The following is a 12,193-nucleotide window of genomic DNA, read 5'->3' on the forward strand; positions in this document are numbered from 1 at the left end:
GCTTTCGTGATACTTTTCGAACATGCCTGTTTTAAGCACACTCCGAGGGATGTGCTGTCTTGGAAATGGTACCTCAATTAGGTTAGCGGAATCACAGCCGGCTCCCCCAGAAGGAACTCCAAATCGTGAGATGTACATAAAATTTGGCCTTCCCCCTATAATGTACAGCAAATTATGGCATAAATACACCAAAACAGATCCTGAATTGCAATGGCCACTACATGGGTCGTTTGATTTGCGAAAGGTTCAGTTTGTGGAGCAATGTTTATTTCAGCGTAGGTCTAGACAGAATATGTTTGATTGTGTACGAATGTGGGAGAAAGCGGTGCTTGAACGTATGAAGCGTGAAGTTGCCTTGGCGGATAAGGAGCAGCGCAAGGCTGCTCGAGATAAGGCTTTACAGCTTGAGGAAAAGGAGGCGCAGGAAAAGAAAGAAAGGGAGGAACGGGAACGAAATTTGCAAACGACCGGTCAATTTCCTATTCGGCGACCACTTTATCCTGTCCTTACTAATGAAATTGATGATTTCTCATTACTAGATCGATCACCGCCTCCGTACGTTTCGCCTACGGCTCCGACTGCAGAATCTGACGATGAAGGACAGGATAAGCCAGGAAAAGGGGATAAGTCCAGTGTCAGGTTCTCTGCGGAGAAAGCCGCGAACTTGCGTAGTTGGGCCCGTAAAGTGAATACTAGGTCTTTCTTTGGTCGTAATTGGAAAAGCTTGCAGAAAAGGAAAATGGAAGGAAAATCTGACCTTAGCCGAATAGGAACATCGTTCAACCCGGAGAGCGATGTCAATACCAACTATCTCTCAATGTGCAAAGAACTAACCAAGAAACTAGATGATGTTATACCCCTGAAAATTATTAGAAAAAGAGGAAAACCTACCGCACCCTGGTATACGGATAAACTGAGAGAATTGAAATCCACCTGTAAAAGGGCGGAGAAGCTCTGGAGAAAAAACTATTCGGAACAGGAGAAAACCCTATGGAGAATTACAATAGTACACTATAAGAAAGAAATCTCCTTAGCCAAAGCAAATCACTTTGCAGATTTGATTTTAAATAGTCCCAATCAATCCCGTGACACTTTCAAGATCATCAAAGAGCTATCCCTTCCTGCCTGTGCAGACAGCCAAATTAAGCCTTCGCAAGAACTATGTGATGGCATAGCTCTATTCTTCCAGGAGAAAATTATAAAAATCATTGAGGGACTGAAAGATGCGCCAAGTCCGCCACTGATAGATAATAACAACAGCTTCTCGGAATATCGGGAGACAAACACAAGATGCTCACAACCAAAGGCCTTCTTAAATACCTTCGAGACCCCTACAGAGGAAGATTTCATAAAACAAGCCCTTAACACGACATCGGGATCCCCTCTGGACCCTTTACCCCACAAAATAGCAAAGGAGTTCAGGGAAGAAATCTTCCCAGTATTGCATCAGCTGTGCAACCAATCCCTCGATACGGGCACCGTACCAAAAGACTGGAAACTGGCGATTGTTACCCCATTATTGAAAAAATCAAACCTTGACCCAAACTGCTATAAAAACTACCGACCTATATCGCTCTTACCTTACCCTATCAAAATCCTAGAGCGATGGGTCAGCAGGGCACTAGCCCTCTTCCTGGAAACCAACAACATCCTGGAAGAGGAGCAATTTGGATTCAGACCTGCTCACGGAACAGAGACAGCTCTGGTGACAGTTCTGGACGACCTACGAATGCGGACGGACAGGGGAAACTCAGCAACCTTAATTTTGCTGGACCTGTCCGCCGCATTCGATACGGTAAGTCATGACATCCTGCTGACAAGACTGAGGAATATTGGAGTTGGGGGAATCGCGCTGGATTGGCTCCGCTCCTACCTGAGAGACAGGTGGCAAGCGGTAGCCATCCCTCCATTTCAGTCAAAATTTGTCAAAGTCCCACATGGGGTCCCACAGGGGTCAGCCGTTAGCCCTATACTTTTTAATATATATATGCAACCCCTGATAAGCATCATCAAAACCCATGGCGTCAGCGTAATCAATTACGCAGACGACACGCAGTTGATGATATCCCTTGATGGTGCTCAGGCTGACTCCCTTGAGACCTTTCATGCCTGTATGTTGGAAATGACGCTTTGGCTCAATCAGAATTCACTGCAGTTCAACAGTGACAAAACGGAAATATTACACTGTTCGATAGGAGGAATACCCAAGGTCTTACCCATAGACTTATGGCCTCCTGAGCTGGGGAACTCCCCAGTACCAGTGAACTCAGTTAGGAATCTTGGAGTCACATTTAATAATAGGCTGAGCCTTGAAACCAATGTCAACAAACAGGTCAGTAGCTGCCTTGCCCTTATGCGAGGACTCCGCAAGCTGCTGCCCCTCCTGCCTTTACAGGTTAGAGCCACCATAGTCAGGAGTACCATCCTCAGCCGCCTGGATTACTGTAACGCACTCTTATTGGAATCTCCTATATATCTCATTTCCAGGCTTCAAAGTGTCCAGGCGGCTGCAGCAAAGCTGGCATTGTCTCGAGAACGAAGATCATCTACTACCCTTGCCCTGGCTGACCTACACTGGCTGCCTATTCATCAGAGGATCCTTTTTAAATCCCTTTGCATTGTCTTTAGAGCAGTGCATGGACTAGGCCCCCAACCACTCCAAAACAAACTTAACTGGTACAAACCCACCCGATCTCTTCGATCCTCTTCCTTAAATCTTGGTAATGTACCCAGGATTAAAAAAACAACCCTTGGCGGTAGAGCTTTTAGTAAAGCGGCAGCTCAATTATGGAATAGCCTACCTATTGACATTAGAAAAACAAGTGATCTACTGCCCTTTCGAAAAAAGGTAAAAACATGGCTTTTCCCGAAAAACTCAAATCTTTAGATCTTGAGTCCTTGTCCCCTATCTGCTGCACAGTATTTTTTTCAGCCTAGGTACCCAGCGCCAGGATGCCCGTAGGGTTGCAGAGCGCTTTACAAATGGCAAAATAAATAAATAATAAATAATACAAATTTTGTTACTCTGACTGAGGTTGTTGCCGAAAGGGGTAAATGGACAGAGCGAGAATTGCTGTATTTTCTGGCTACTTTGGCTGATGAAGTTGTTACTACATTTCGTAAATTTTCGGACACGTTAGAACCTAAGGCTGTGTCAGTTCATCGTGAGAATTTGGCTAAAGGTTTATTTGATCTTGCAGATGTCGATGCCTTTTAAAAGCAACTGATCCAGCTGCGGGATGAGACGTCCAGATTACGGGACGAGCGGAAAAAGAATAAGGAGTCCGGGCCGGGGACCACTGAACAGGCTAAGGAGTGTTCTCTCCGAGGTTCAGATAAGAATTCTACCGTGCATGTTAATGCTATGCGTGAAGCCGCACCTCTGTATGTTCCCCCTAAGGGGGAGGGTACAGATGAGGATAAAATGTCGAAGGATGCGAAGGGGTATTTTATATATAATTGGGTGTATACGCCTTGGAATAGAGCAGATGTTATGGCGCTTAAAAATTCTTTGCCTGATCTTCGGAAAAATCCAGCAGCATTTTATGAAGGGGTGGAAGGGGCTATTTCGTCCTGTGTCATGACTCTTGTTGATATAGATCTATTTTTTGGGTTAATTCTTCCGCCTGATATGTGGAGATTGATTCGTAAAAATAATGATGAAACACTGCTCGGGGGAACGTGGAAAGAAATAAACGAGGCTGATTTAAACAGGGAACCTGCATGTAAGCCATGTGATTTGATCTTAGACCTCCCAGCGGCCATCTTAACTAAACTGAAAACGCTTGTTCCTTCTAAAAAGATTGATTGGACCATGTTAGCTTCGTGCAAACAAAAGTCAGATGAAACGGTGTCAGATTTCTTTACACGCTTTGAAGAGGCATTTCATGATTACAGTGGTCAATCGTTAACAGACGATACGGGTAGGCATTTGTTTGTAGATAAGTACGTGGCTAATCTCCTACCGGAGATTGCCAAAAGATTAAAATCAAGTGAAAGTTCCTGGGCCACGGCGACCCCTGCATCTTTGTTAACTATGGCTCAGTATTATGAGCGGCAGGAATTGGAGGCTAAGGAAAGTATTGATAAGAAAGCGAAGGAATTGAAAACAAAGGTGATGTTGGCACAGGTTCGGGGAACGCAATTTAGAGGGAATGATAGAGGTAGACGAGGAGGGGGTAATGCGTCGTACGGGCGTACGGATATAGCGGAGGATCAATGTGCCTATTGTAAGGAGTTTGGGCATTGGGCTGATGATTGCCCGGTACTTCGTGAGCAGCGTAGTCAGCGTGGTCGTGGAGGTGGACGGTCGAGGGGAAGTTATTCGGGGGCGAGAGGTAGCGGAGGTGATCGTAGCAGCTTTGAGGAGAGGGGCCGTGGCCAGGATGAGCGTAATACCTTTGATAGACGGAACCAGTACCAGATATCGGAGGGCGAGAATGTGGAGCATCAGGATTATGTACATGCAGAGCATGCATGCTGATAATCAGAGCCTGAACCCTGGTTCAGGCTCTGATTATCAGCCGTCTTGATTACTGCAATGGTCTCCTGGCAGGAGCTAACGAAGAGGTTCTTAACCGCCTACAGGTGGTACAAAATACAGCAGCGAGGTTGGTGCTTAATGCACCTCCGAGGTCTCCCTCCAGACCTTTGTTGCATAAACTACACTGGTTGCCCATACGGCAACGAGTAAAGTTTAAGACCTGCTGTATTATTCACAAAGGCCTTAATGAATTGGGACCAGAGTATTTAGCTACAAAATTTGCTCCATACGCTCCTACCCGCACCCTCAGGTCTGGCGAACAACTTTTGCTAAAAATTCCCAAAATTACCAAATCCAGGCAAGGAGGTAGGGCGCTGTCTGTGGTAGGCCCCAGTTTATGGAACTCCCTCCCGCTTTCCCTAAAACAGTGTAGGAATCACCTTAAGTTTAGAAAATGCCTGAAAACTTTTTTGTTTAGTTCATGCTAAACAATTATCTGCTGGTTCATACAAGGCCCTTGATTATAAATCATATTCCATGTGGCTCTTTTAAGTTTCTCATCCCAGGTGTCATAAGCGCGGAGATACTCCTTCGGGGGTTTATTCATAGCGCTATATAAGCACGCAAATAAATAAATGCATAGGATTGCGTAGGATGGGGTACGGAATCAGTTGAAGTGCCAGTAGATCAGAGTGGTCCATATGTATCAGCGGGCATCCTGGGTTCTACTGATCAGTTTCTAGTCGACACAGGAGCTACTCGTAGCGCTTTGTCTAAAAACTTGGTTCCGAGGGCTCCCCTGTCTGGCGATATGATTACATGTATTGGGTTTGACGGCACACCCACTCTCAGCCCAATATCGAAGCCTCTTGAACTTTGTCTCGATAAATTTTTCAGTTTTGGCCAATTTTTGTTGTCACCTTATACCCCAGATAATATTCTGAGTATTGATTTGCTCAAATATTTTCAAGCGACAATACGTTGCGCTCCGGAGGGAGTGCGAGTTATTTTGAATGATAACTATCCAGATTCAGACAGATTTTTTACTATACAAGAATGTGAAGCATTAGCCTCTCTCCCTCATTCGTTGTGGGCGACCTCAGATAGGGATGTGGGACAGATGCTCATTCCACCTATTCGCATTACTGTAAAGGAGGGAGTGCTTTTGCCACGTGTACCGCAGTATAAGATTTCCAGGGAAGGTGAAATTGCTTTGACACACATTGTCCAAGATCTGATCATTGCAGGGGTAGTGGAGGAAGTCCCCTATAATGTTTGCAATAGCCCTATTCTTCCAATCCTTAAGAAAGATACTGACGACAAGGTCTATCGATTTATTATTGATTTGAGAGAAATTAACAAAATTGTCATTCACCAATACCCGGTGGTGTCTGATATCACGACATTGCTTACATTGGTCCCCCCAACGGCGACGACCTTTAGTGTCATCGACCTGAAAAATGCGTTCTTTTCCATTCCCATCCATCCCGATAGCAGATACTTATTTGGTTTTACGTTAAATAATAAATCGTATAGATTTTGTCGTGTTCCTCAAGGTTACACTGAGAGTCCGAGTATCTACAGCCAGGCTTTAAAGCGACAGCTTGAATCTTTCCAATTGCAATCTGGAGTTGCCCTTATCCAGTATGTCGAAGACCTTTTTTTAGCTGCTGACACTTATGCGCAATGTGAGGAGAGTACGCTTGCTTTACTTTCCTTTCTGGCTCAGCACAATCACAAAGTCTCGAAGAAAAAGCTCCAATACTGTAGACCCAAGGTGACCTACCTCAGTCATCTTTTGTCTAAGGAGGGGCGTGCATTAACATCAGATCGAATCCAGGAGATTTTAGATACACCAGTCCCCCGCACACAGAGAGATGTACGTGCTTTTATAGGATTAACGTCCTTCTGTAGACAGTGGATCATGGGGTTTTCGCATATTATTAAACCTTTGTTAGCGTTGCTGTCCAAAACTACACCAATGCCCCTTGAATGGACAAATGAATGTCAAAATGCTTTTGAACAATTGAGACAGGCCCTTTGCTCTGCACCCGTGTTAGGTACACCAGACTATTCAAAGATTTTTACATTGTACGTACACGAGAAAGATGGGTGCGCGTTATCGGTGTTAGTGCAAGCACACGGGGATAAGCAGAGGCCATGCACATATTTTTCAGCCATTCTTGACCCTGTAGCACGAGGATTACCTGGGTATTTTCGAGCAGTTGCAGCAACAGCAGTAGCTATACGGCAGAGTGAGGGGATAGTATTATCGCACAAACTGTTGGTGCTAGTTCCCCATGCAGTATATGCCCTGTTAAATCAAACAAAGACTCAATATCTTACCAGTGCACGTTTAACAGGATATGAGCTAACACTTTTGGCGCCACACATCACACTGAAAAGATGTGCTACCCTGAACCCTGCCACTTTATTGCCCTATCCGGTTGAGGAGGGTCAGGAAGAAAAACATCATGATTGTGTTTTCCTGACCGAGGAACAGACAAAGGGTCGTGTTGACTTGCAGGATATGCCACTTCCAGATGTGGATGGGGAGCTGTGGGTTGATGGATCGTGTTTGAGGCTGCCAGATGGCACGACTTCCGCAGCATATGCGATCACGACACTTAAGACAGTGGTAGAAACAGCACGAATACCACAAAAATCAGCTCAGGCAGCAGAGCTGATAGCTTTGACGAGAGCCTGCGAATTGAGTGCTGGCCTATGTGTGAACATATACACAGACAGCCGGTACGCCTTCGGAGTAGCACATGACTTCGGGCTACTCTGGAGAGAACGTGGGTTTTTGACTTCTCATGGAGTACACATTATGCACGGAGAACTGGTGCGTGATCTCCTAAACGCGTTGCTTTGTCCAAAGAAAGTAGCGATCATTAAATGCAGTGCCCATAAAAAGATCACTGATAAAGTGGGTCAAGGAAATGATTTTGCAGACAGTATAGCGAGACAAACAGCTATGTCCCGAACTGATTCCCCCATGTACGTAACAAAATCACAAGCTGAGCGATGGTACGATGCTAGAGCGGAGATACTAGATATCCAAAAGTCAGCGACTGAAGCAGAACTTGCGGCATGGGCAGCAGATGGGGTGCTAGATGATGAGGGTTGTTGGAGAAGCAAAGACATGGAGAAATGGAAATTGCCTGCAGCTTACTTGCAAGCGATGGTTCAGATGACTCACGGATTAGCACATGTGGGAGCTCTTGCGATCACTCGATTGTTATCACGAGTTTGGGAGCATCCCGAGATTGCCAATACAGCCAAGAGAGTAGTGCAGACCTGTCTGATATGTTTACAACACAATTCTGCGAAAGGGACCCATACTCCGAAAGGAGGGTTCGTTCCACCTCCTGCACCATTTGAGGTACTCCAAATGGATTACATCCAGCTTGAGCGCTGCAATAACCTTAAGTATATCCTAGTGGTGGTATGCGCTTTTAGCAAATGGGTTGAGGCCTTCCCCACGAAAGACAATACAGCTTTAACAACAGCTAAGGTGTTGCTCAAGGAGTACTTTCCTCGCTTTGGAGTTTGCAAATTTTTGTGGAGCGATAATGGGCCTCATTTTGTTGGGAAAATTGTGGAGTATGTGCTTAAGGGGTTAGGGATCCAGCAGAAGTTCCATGCTGTGTTCCACCCTCAGTCAGCAGGTCTTGTTGAGCGGTACAATGCTACGTTGAAGCTGAAACTGGCTAAGATTGTGGCGTCCACGTCATTGAAGTGGCCGGATGCCTTGCCGCTAGCATTGCTCTCTCTTAGATCAGTGCCCCACTCTCGAACAGGCCTCACACCGTATGAAGTGGTGTTTGGAAGGCCTACGAATATATGGGGAGTGCCTAAGCCGCGATTGATACATGATGTGCCGTGTATAATGATGAATGACTATTTGGCACGATTAACAAATGATTTACTTTCTATTCATCAACAGGTTCGAGAAGCGCTCCCTGACAATTCTACTGGAGAGGCTCATAATCTCCGTCCTGGGGATTTTGTGATGGTCAGATCGTTTGAGAGGGCGAACAGCTTGGAACCGAGGTGGCGTGGCCCTGAGCAGGTCCTCCTGGCTATCCGAACAGCTGTACGAGTGACCAACAGAAAGCGGTGGGTACACTCAACTCACTGCCGGCGTGTCTCTCCGGACCTGGTGAATCCTGCCGTGCTGACTGACTACAAGGAGATTCTGGATAAAGAAAAGAGCCCAGCTGTGACGACGGCCGAAGTCGAGGGAGCCTTCCCGGACCACACTGCTTCTGGACGACAGCGGTACGATCTGCGGCCACGATAAGGAGAAGATTTTTTTTGGTTTTCGAGACTGGTTGGTTACCGCTCTGGGGTTTGTGAAACGGAAGCCGGGAATCTCAAGGGGGGGGGATCAGTTCTGCCAAGAGTAGCGACACCCGTCTTGACCCCGGAGAAGAAAACAACGGCTACCTCGGAGCTCAGCACCGTATTTTTCCTTTTTTTTTAGGTACACATTTGAAACATTGTGAACTTTTTGAACTATGGCGTCTTCTGCATCACGAGACAAAAGAATACTTGGTGCCATCCTGTTTGTCTTGACAATTGCGGTGATAGCGGTAATAGCCTGGGTAGTGGAACTTGTGGTGCCTGTACGTGAACATTTGCTGCCGACTACCCCAGCTCCATCTGAACATTTTCACTTCACTTTGCCTTACCATGAAGAACGGCACCGACAGACTTACTTGAACAATAGCTTCATTCAGATTTTGCATCATACTCACAATATGACGAACACTTCAAACTGTTGGGTGTGTGGGATGTTGCCTGGGCATCAGAAGAAAGGGGGCACTCCGCTCATTCCACTCCCATTTTCGCATAAAGGTTCCTGTTACGCCTGGTACACTCTTCTTTTCACTTTGCGATGGCCAACGAAAGGGGGGGTGCTCTTCCGTTTGAACAAAGTCTGTTACCATGATCGAGATGGGTATCCACGAGCTGAGGGTACTCGATTTGAATGGGAAGAGTACCGCCCCGACAATGTGTCTGCACCTCGTGTTTACAGTAATCAAAGGAACATTAAAATGTCCAGTACACATGTTATTAATGTTATTACTACTAAGGCAGACCTTTGCATTCCTAATAAAGGCACGATTCCGGTGGGAAAAGTGAATGTAACACTACACTTACATTTGACAGTCCAAACGGTATATCATTTGTGGCATCCCGAAAAACATACTTTATTTGTGGCAATAAAGGTTACCATCATCTCCCTTTAGGATGGTTAGGCACATGTTATGTATCGTTTGTGTTGCCCCCTGTATTCATCGCCCCACCAATGTACCATAATGACTACATCCTTTACCATGATTTTGTACTAAATCGTGTTAAGCGTGCCATGATCTTAGATGACATCGATCAGACTGATACTGCCTTGCAGCAATATGTGGACTTTAATTTGGGACTGTTTTCCTTTGTGGGGGCTGCATTGAATAGCCGGAAAATACGACGGCTGACCCGTGTTGTTGAGGCTGTGGCCAATGATACTGCTATTGCATTGGGGAACATTACAGAAGAACTCCAAATTTCTAGGATTGTTACGCTCCAAAATCGTATGGTTCTAGATGTGGTTCTAGCTGACCGTGGGGGGGCATGTAGAATTATTGGAAGCAGTTGCTGTGTATATGTGCCTGATAATTCGCCTTCTGTTTATGATGCTATTTCTAAGTTGCACAAAATAGCTGCTGAAATACACCCGGACAATGGAACTTGGACTCTCTCAGGGTGGTTCTGGTCGATGCTTACCACTTGGGGTTGGAAACTGCTGACGATTTTATGTATCATTGTTGGGATACTGTTTTTTGTATGTTTATGTATACAATGTGGCCCGTTCTTTCCCTTAACTTGGCCATATTAGAAAACGCCATTTTTGTATGGTACGGCGGCCATTTTAGAGAATGAGCCGCCTCGTGGTTAGCATGCCCTCTAGTCCGTTGTCCGTGCCACTGACCACTCGACTTTGCCCAGCAACAGGCTATTTTTAGCAACGGTCAAGCCTGTACATGCGCAGTTCCAACTGACCAGTCACCCCTCAGGAATATGCCGCCAAACTGACCAGTGGGGTTGTAACCCCTCCCATGAGTTGGCTGTGTTCCAAAAATGACCATATATGTACATAAACTCTGTAAACCTTGTACCGCCTATCTTTTTATTACCTGTAAACTGTATAAAAGAACGAATCACACCAACGATCGGTGTGATACTTCTTGCATTGCCGAAGGGTGCTGTAGGAATGTACCACCACCCCATGGGGTCTTAATAAACTTGTTCTTTGTACTTTTCAGTTTCCGTGCCAACAGTTCTTTCAGTGTAAGTGGGTTATCTACGGAGCATGTAGGCCTTGGGAACCCGATACCACAACGTCAGGCGCCAACTAGACAATGACGGGACATCAGCCCTCATCCTCCTGGACCTGTCTAAAGACACGCCTCCTAGAAGCTGGGATCCAAGAGAAGGCCCTTGACTGGACCACGTCCTTCCTCTCCAGTGGAACCCAGAGCGTCCGCCTCCCGCCCCTCCGATCCGAAGCCACCGACATCTTCTGCGGCATCCCCCAGGGCTCATCCCTCAGCCTGACGCTGTTCAACGTGTACATGGCCCCCTCGCACAAGTGACTGACCATCATGACCTCAACATCATCTCCTATGCCGACGACACCCAGCTCATCCTCTTCCTCACCAAGGACCCGCACACCGCCAAAACCAACCTCCACAAGGGAATGAAGGCCGTAGCTGACTGGATGAGGAACAGCAGTCTGAATCTGAACTCGGACAAGACGGAGTTACTCATCCTCGGACCCACCCTCCAGACTGGGACGACTCCTGGTGGCCGACCACACTGGGAACAGCACTGACATCCACCAACCATGCACGCAACCTAGGATTCATCCTCGACTCCTCCCTCTCCATGTCTAAACAGGTCAACGCTGTCTCCTTCTCCTGCTACACCACCCTCCATATGCTCCACAGGATCTACAAGTGGATCCCGACCGAAACACGAAGAACAGTGACACAGGCCCTCGTCAGCAGCAGACTGGACTACAGCAACACACTCAATGTAGGAATCCCAGTCAAACACCTACGACGACTACAACGCATCCAAAACGCCTCCGCCCGACTGATCGTCAACGTCCCCCGCCGCAGCCACATCACCCCCCACCCGAGAGTCCTACACTGGCTCCCCGTCGACAAGAGGATCACCTTCAAGCTCCTCACCCATGCACACAAAGCACTCCACAACGCTGGACCAGCCTACCTGAACAGCAGACTCAGCTTCTACACCCCAACCGCCAGCTCCGCTCTGCCAGCCTTGCCTTTGCCGCTGTCCCACGCATCCAATGAACAACCTCCAGCGGAAGATCCTTCTCCTACCTCACCATCAAGAACTGGAACACCCTCCCTACCCACCTACGGCAGACCCAAGACCTACTCACCTTCAGAAGACTCCTCAAGACCATGCTCTTCAATCAGTAGCGGCACCCCACCTCCCCTCAGAGCCTTGAGACCCTCACGAGTAAGTACCTCATCAGTCTACTTGGCTAAAAAAGTTAACACAAAACTAAAAGTTAATTTTACCTGTGCCCATGGTAAAGTAATTGCACTTGCTGTAGGGTTGATCCTGTTGCAAACACGCATTAGCATAATACACTTCCACGTGAACCTACTGTTTGAT

This window comes from Lissotriton vulgaris, chromosome 3_1 (assembly GCF_964263255.1).
Source record: "Lissotriton vulgaris chromosome 3_1, aLisVul1.2, whole genome shotgun sequence".
Taxonomy (NCBI): Eukaryota; Metazoa; Chordata; class Amphibia; order Caudata; family Salamandridae; genus Lissotriton; species Lissotriton vulgaris.